At 42.8% G+C, this 8,443-nt stretch overlaps 1 pseudogene; it reads right to left on the reverse strand.

The window, feature by feature from the left end:
• Positions 1-125: 125 nt before the first annotated feature.
• LOC102823336 lies at positions 126-602 on the reverse strand (annotated as a pseudogene).
• Positions 603-8,443: the final 7,841 nt, after the last annotated feature.

The following is an 8,443-nucleotide window of genomic DNA, read 5'->3' on the forward strand; positions in this document are numbered from 1 at the left end:
CAGGGACAGCAAAGTGGACCCTCCCGGGCCAGGAGCCTTTGACCTTCCCTAGTGCAGGCCTCAGTATGAGTTCCAGACAATCTATAAGTCTATAGTGAACAATGGGAGGGGTCAGAGGAGAAGGCTCAGTGGGAGAGTAGCGGAGGGTCAGCAGAGGTCATGAGAAGGCCAGAATCCAGGGTCAGGCTATCCTGGTGGAAGTTGAGTTTCTTGGCTGGCGGAGTTTCTCCTAGTCCTTCAACATCCACTAGGTCACTGCTGGCATTGGAGTCGTTCAGAGCACTCAGAGTCACACCAGCCTTCTGTTTCTTTTTGGGGGGTCCCCTGGCCTCAGGGACAATGGAGCTGCTGGGTGGAGGGGCTGCTAGAGGAGGTGACAAAACACCAGATGCCAACTTCTTGGGCCCTTTCTTGGGTGACTCAGCTGGAAGGGGGATACCAGAGTCTTCATATACCTTGTGCTTCACTGTGGCCTTTATCTGAGTCCCCGCAGGAGAAGGGTCAGCCATGAGATGCAGTTGCATCATCAGCTCCCCAAGTTTTGTGAAGGTTAGGCCAGCCGCAGAGAAGATCTCGCCGACCTTGGTGGATGCTGACTTCATGGCTCCACGCGCCTCATGGAGACGCTGCCGCCGCTGCTGCCACACAAACCAGTACTCTATTCAACTCTTTTACCTCCTCGCTTCTATTTGCTTTAGCATCTCTACACTGGAGAGCAAGTTTCAGAGTCTCTTCTGACATCCATTTTGTTTTTTTCCCGTTTTCTTGTCTTAATGACCTTCTGCTTTCTTCCTGTATGATGTTCTTGATGTCATTTCACAACTCTTTTGGTCTTCGATCTTTACAGCCTATGCATCAAATCTGTTATTGAGATAATCTCTAAATTCAAATGGGATATGTTCAAGGTCGTATTTTGGCTCTCGTGGACTTGTTTTAATTTTCTTCAATTTCAGCCTGAACTTGCATATGAGCAATTGGTGGTGTGTTCCACAGTCTGCCACTGGCCATGTTTGGGCTGATGATATGGAACTTTCCCACCTTCTCTTTGCACAGATGCAGTCAAATTGATTTCTGTGTATTCCAACTGGTGAGGTCCATGTGTATAGTCTTCTTTTATGTTGTTTAAAAAAGATATTTGCAATGAAGAAGTCATTGGTCTTGCAAAATTCTATCATGCAATCTCCAGCATCTTTTCTATCACCAAGGTCCTCTTTGTTTCCAACCGTTACATTCCAATCACCAGTACTTATCAAAACATCTTGATTGCATGTTTGACCAAATTCAGACTGAAGAAGATGGTAATTCTTCAATTTCATCATCACTGGCTTTGGTGGTTGGTGCGTAAATTGGAACAATGTGGGTATTAACTGGTTTTTCTTGTGAGCTTGTGGACATTTTCCTATCACAGACAGTGTTGTACTTCAAGACAGATCTTAGTATTTCCTATTTGAGGATGAATATGTTGTCATTCCTCTTTAATTTGTTATTCTCAACAGAGTAAATCAAGTGAATAAAAATGGCTAATACCAGTCCATTTTAGCTCAGTAATGCCTAGGATAGCAATATTTATGCATTCCACTTCATTTTTTATAATTTCCAATTTTCCTAGATTCATACTTCATACATTCCATGTTCTGATTAAAGTGTGGTGTTTAAAGCTGTTGCTTTTCATTTTGAGTTGTGTTCCATCAGCTAATGAAGGTCCCAGAGGCTCTACTCTATTTGCATCATCATGATAAACCCTACTTTGAGGAGGCAGTTCTTCCCTAGTTGTACTTTGAGTGCCTTGTGAACCTGAGAGGCTCATCGTCCAGCACTGTATCTGACACTATTCTGGTGCTTTTCATCATGTTTCAATATTCAATATATTCTGGCAGATGAGAGCGAGGTATGCCTATACTATAGTACGACAGAAAAGAAATGTTCCTGACTGGAAAACTACTGTATCCAGAGTCGCTGCTGATTGTGAATTATTCTCTGTTAACTTCTCCAATAGGCCCCATATTCATGAGTATTATCTGAGCTCTGTGTGGCCATTAAAATGGACTGTCAAACCCAGCAGAGGTACAGTGCCATAGGAGGGATGGTGGTATTAGAGTAGGGTAAAGAAGTTAGAAGGATGGAGACACGGCTGACTTCTGCCTTACAGGAATAGGTCTTGGGTGAGTGAGTCTTCTTCTTCCCTCTTCTGAAGCTAGAAGAGGTCAGACACTGCTTCCATGTCATTTTTGAGGAAGGGAGTCATTGTTTAGAAAGCACTGAGTTTTTATTTGTGGGAAATTTGACAATGGATATTGGTAACAGTTGCACAACATGACTGATGTAATTGGTGTCCCTGAACTGTGCACGTGACAAATGTTGACTTGGCCAACTGTGTTATTTATATGTTTACAACAATAAAAAAGAAAAAGAGAAAAAAAAAGTCTTGATGAAGGATGTTCCTTTTGAACTAGGCTATAAAAGATGAGACTGAAGAAAAAAAAAATGTTATGGTTGGAAAACAAAAAAATTACATTTTTAATCACCCATAAAATTACCCACTATCCAAATGTGATCTCTGTTGGTGTTTTGGTAAATTTCTTCTCTTAGAATAATTTTAAGATTTTTTTCCTTGGTGGAACTGAAATCCTATCTCCTCAATTCTGTTTTGTATTTTTTTCAGTTGCTATTTAAAAAGCTTTTTCCAAAAATTCTTTGTAGCATCCATTTTTGATACTGTGACATAGTTCACTTAACTAGTTCTCTCTTTTTGAATGTTTGTGTTACTTCCAAGTTCTAATTAATCTTACAATAAACAATTTATTTTCCTCATTTCTGATTAAGGCCTTAAGTTAGATTCCCAGGAGTAGAATAATTGGGTCAAGAGATATAAACATTGTGAAGTTCTTAATACATATTGCCAAATGATTTTTCTAGAAAGTTGCTCAAGTTCACACTCCCTCCACTTACTCTCTATGTTGCTATACTTGTTTACCTGCCTTCTCCCTTATGCACGATGCCTCATTCATCTTCTTGTCCCCAGAGCCCCGCACTGGGCAGGAACCCAACAACACTCCTTGTAACATTTGTGGCCATAGTTTCACAAATGAGAAATATTATCCGGGGTCAAGAATAAAAACACTGGGAATTTTTTAGGAGTCAGGAGCACAAACCATTCAGCACTCCACTGTTAACCAAAACATTGGAAGGTTGAGTCCACTCAACCAACAAAATCAGCCATGGAAAACCCTATGGAGCACAGCTCTGTTCTGACATACATGGGCTTGCTGTGAACTGAAGCCAACTTGAGGACAAACTAATATTCCTCATGAAAGCTACATTGATGATCCCCAGTAACCTATACCTCCTAGAATTTGCATGCTTGTCTCTAGTCCCTTCCTATAGTGAATCTGGACAGGCTTGTGACTTGCTTGGCTAATCGAATGTGGTGGAACTGGTGCTGTGCCGGTTCCAGACTTAGGCCATGAGAGCCCTGGCAGCTTCTGTTTCGCTCTTGAAATGCTCTCCTTTGGAACCTAGCCAACATGCTGTAAGGAAGTCCAAGTTATCCTACTGAGAAAAAGGCCACGAATGTAGCTGCAAGGGTGACCTTAGACAATATCATGACCTTAGCCAACACAGAAGAATCCCCTTGTCAACTCACAGAATCATGAGAAATCATAAATTACTCATTTTAAGTCACTCAATTTTGAAGTGGTTTATAACTCAGTAATAAATAACTGAAACATTACCCCCACCCCTGCCCCATCCCATCTCTCCTTCCCAGACTTATCCTTTGGGTCTCCTCCAGTTGTGTGCTGGAAAATGTTTAACAAGCAGCTCTCTAGTGATGATGGGGAGGGAAGCTGGTTTGTACTGTTTGCCAATTTGTGTAGCATCAATACTTTTGTTATGGCAGATTTCAACTTACCAATGTGAGGTTACTGAATGCACAATTGAGAAGAATGTGCAAACCTCCTGCACATCACCGGACTGTCCTTCCTTGTTCAGCCCTGCAGAGATTTCAGGTCAGCAGCTCAGATAAGGAGCGTAAGCTCAAGGCACATTTTTTCACATAGAGACAAAGAGCTCTCAGGTATCTGGGAAGGTGGAAGAACTTTATAGAGTCATGCACAAGTCTGTATCCTAGTCTCTCAATCTATACTCTTCCTTGGAGTCCTGGTGTGGCACTGTAGGATAAGCATTGGACCACAAGGTTGGTTTGAATTGCAAGGTTGGAGGTTCAAACTCATTAGCCACTGCTCGGAAACCCTATACAGGGTCGCTATGAATTGGAACCAACTTGACGGCACTTAACAACAACAACATTCTCTTCCTTGTAAGTGGAAGAAGCATGACTCTTGGCTTGAGATCTGAGGCTGGTTGCTCTGCACGTGGAGACATGTGAAGGTCTGGAAAGCTGCAGCCCGGCTCTGTGTACTAGACAGACCAAGTCATTGTCCTTAGAGACAAGGCAAAGGGTAGAGTTAAAGAGAGGGTGTTCTTAGTACTCCTCATTGTGTCATCCTCTCAGTCTGTCCTGAAGACCATCACTATAGTCCTGAGGCTTATGGAAACAACACACACACACACATACACACATACATACCCAAGGGCTCCAGATGATTATACCTCACCACAGTAGCCACTAGAAGGCAACAGGATAGGCTATGGCAGAGCAGTGAAGGCAGGACCAGGGAAATGGCATGTTGCAGCCTGAAAACAAAGGTTACAGGGTTGCCACTCTGGTCCTAACCTATCAGGTTGGTTGCAATTCATAGCCACCGTATAGGACTGAGTAGAACTGCCCTTATTGGGTTCCCATGGCTGTCACATCTTTCTCCCACAGAGCAGCTTGTGGATTCGAACTGACAACATTTTGATTAGCAGGAGTATTTTAAGCACTACACTACTATGGCTCATCATTAAGACTATACAAAAACAATACCAAAAACAAAAAACCTGGCTGTTGAGGCAATTCAGACTCCTAGTGACCCTGTAGGATAGAATGGAATTTCTCCATAGGATTGCCAAGACTGGAAATCTTTATGGGAAGCAGACAACTTCATCTTTCTGCCATGAAGCTGCTGCTTTGCAGTTAGCAGCCCAAAGGTTTAACCCACGGCACCACCAAGACTCCTTGACTAAGCTGTTGTTGTTGTTATGTGCTGTGAAGTCTGTTCTGACTCATAGTGACCCTGTACAGGGTTTCCGAGGCTGTAAATCTTTATGGCAGCAGAAAGCCTCATCTCTCTCCCGTGGAACAGCTAGTAGTTTCAAACTGCTGACCTTGTGGTTCACAGCCCGATTCGTAATCACTACACTACCAGAGCTCCTTGTTGTCATTGTTAGATGCTACTAAGTTGGTTCTGACTCATAGTGATCCTCTACACAACAGAACAAAACACTGCCTGGTCGTGTACCATCCTCACAATTGTTACACTTGAGCTCATTGTTGCCGCCACTGTGCCAATCCATCTCATTGGGAGTCTTTCTTTTTTTTCGCTGACCCTCCAGTTTGTCCTTCTCTAGGGACTGGGCTTCTCTGATAACATGTCTGAAATGTGAGAGATGAGCTCTTGCCATCTTGGTTTCTAAGGAGCATTCTGGTTGTACTTCTTCCAACATTGATTTCTTTGTTCTTCCTGCCGTCCACGGTACTTTCAATTTTCTTCTCCAACACCATAACTCAAATGTATCAGTTCTTCTATCGGCATGGCTGTGATGTGCCGTGGAGTCGGTTCTGACTCATAGTGACTCTGAACAGGGTTTCCAAGGCTATAAATCTTTACAGGAATGGCTGGTAGTTTCAAACTGCTGACCTTAAGGTACGCAATTCGTTATCACTACACTACAGAGCTTAATCTTCCTAATTTACTGTCCACCTTTCACAGGCAGAACATGCCCACTTCCACTGAGTCAATCCAAACTCATAGCAACCCTATATAGGGTTTCTGAGGCTGTAAACCTTTATAGGAGCAGACAGCCTCATCTTTCTCCCTTTGTTTCTCTCTCTCCAACTTTGTAGCCCAACACCTAACTGACAGTACTGCCAGGACTCCTGTTATTGGGGAGTGCTATTGAGTTAGTTCCGATTCATTGCAATCCTATGTAGGATTTCCAAGGAGCAGCCAGTGGGTTTGAACCATGGGGATGACCTTGGGGATAAACAATCCAGTGCTTATCCTGCAATGCCATACCAGGACTCCTTAATACCCAGTTATTCAATCAGGCTAAATATCTAAGTGTTGCTGTTAAGGTATTTGTAGGCAGGATAAACATTTTTAATCAGTTGGTGTTATTCAAGAGATCATCCTCAATAATATGGGTGGACTTCATCCCATCAGTTGAAAGGCTTTATAAGCAAAACCGAGGTTTTCCTGAGGAAAAAGAAATTCTGCCTGAGGAAGAAGAAATTCAGCTCCTGCGTGAGGCTTTCTAGCCCATCAACCAGCCTTACAGGTCTCATATTTACCAGCCTCCACAACTGTACAAGCCCATTTCTTTCTATCATCTATAACTCTATCCCTGAGCAGTACAAATGGTTAAGTGCTTGACTACAAATCAGAAGATTGTCTATTAGAACCCACTCAGGAGTGCCTTAGAAAAAAGACCTGCAATCCATTTCTGTAAACAACCCTATCACACAGAGTTCTACATAGAAACATATGGGGTCACCATGAGTGGGAATTGACTCAATGATACCTGGTAATTTATCTGTGTATCTACCCAGTCTCCTACTGACTCTGTTTCTATAGTAGAACTTGGACTGATACACTAGTGGTGCTCAGAATCTTTATGTCATGAGCTTAAACCCCAACACTGCATGTGCCTCTCCCCCATCTCTCCTCTACTCATATCCCTTCAACTGCCTCCTCCCCTCAGAGGTGCATGGGAGCATCTTCCACTACTCTAGGGTTGGAGCAGGACCTCTGAGGAGCGTACACTAGGGGGCACTATTCCCATGGGTCTTGAGCAATTGGAGGCCCAGACTTGTGCCACATAGAGTGTTATAGTAAGTTCTTAACTTTGCAAACGTTTTTATGGTGCACCAAATCCATTACATACCCTTGAGGATGTTTTTAGAACCCTAAACCTAGAAAAGACTCCAGAGCTATTTTGTGTTCTGCTCTATGCAGATTCTACACCAAAGTGATCAACTTTGAGCTGACCACTGTGAACCAGGAGCAAGATGTAAGAATTGAAAGGAAGAAAGGGGAAAATACTGGAAAATAAACATAGCATTTGGTTAACCCTACACTAGTTCATTTTCAGTTTCCTCAGCTTGAGGAATGCTGGGCTGTTCTTCCCTTTTGATTTTATAAGTCCAGGTTTCCGTACATTTTGCTATAATATTTGACCTTGTCTTCTTGAGCTGCCTTTTGAAATTTTCTATTCAGCTCTTTTACCTACTTATTTCTTCCATTTTCTTTAGCATCTCTATACTGCAGAGTTTCAGAGTATCTTCTGATGTCCATTTTGGCCTTTTCCTGCTTTCTTGTCTTCTTAATGGCCTTTTGCTTTCTTCCTGTATGATGTACTTGATGTCATCCCACACCTTTTTTGGTCTTCAGTCTTCAGTGTCTAATGCATCAAATCTGTCCATCATGGGTGAGCCTCTGGCACAGCTTCCAGCATCACAGCAACATACAAGCCAGCACAATACGGCAAACTGACAGATGAGTGGTGGTGGGGAAGAATAGGGAGAGGGTTTGTAGCAAGTATTCATGGGAAGTGAGGGGACTCCGGACAGAGGTGCTGAGGTAGTGGTATTTAAAAGGTAGTAAAGAACCTCATTTGGCTGGTTTAGAGAGCAGATAAAGGGGCATTCGAGTTGAGGAGGTGGGATATAGGGCCTCCTTTCCACCTGAAGTTTTGGTTAATATTGAGAATTGGGTGTGGACTTGAATACTGAGAACCTTGACAACAGTAGACTTCGCTGAGAGATGGCTACAAAAGGCATCTCAAGTCAGGTATCCTGAGTTTTAGAAACTTAGGCTCTAGTCTCTGGCTTCATGATCTTGGTTTGGCTTCATGAGCTTGGTTTTGTTACTTGATCTGTCTGCTTTCAGGTTCCTCAACTAATATTGTTTTTGTTGTTAGGTTCTGTCAAGTCAGTTCTGATTCATAGCGCAACAGAACAAAATACTGCCTGGTCCTGCACCTTCCTCACGATTGTTGGTACTTTTGAGTCCATTGTTGCTACTGCTGTGTCAATCCATCTTCTTAGAGTCGTCCTCTTTTTTCACAGACTCTCCACTTAACCGAGCATGACACCCTTATCCAGGGGCTGACCCTCCTTATCATATGTCCAAAGTACCAGAGACAAAGTTTTGCCATCCCCACTTCTAAGGAGCATTCTGACTATTGATTTGTTCATTCTTCTTCAACCATAAAAGGAGGAAATGTTGCCTGTCTTTTCTATTCCACAACATTGAAACACAGGATTTATGCAAGGTCTTTA

The sequence above is a fragment of the Chrysochloris asiatica genome, unplaced genomic scaffold, assembly GCF_000296735.1.
Source record: "Chrysochloris asiatica unplaced genomic scaffold, ChrAsi1.0 scaffold00058, whole genome shotgun sequence".
NCBI lineage: Eukaryota > Metazoa > Chordata > Mammalia > Afrosoricida > Chrysochloridae > Chrysochloris > Chrysochloris asiatica.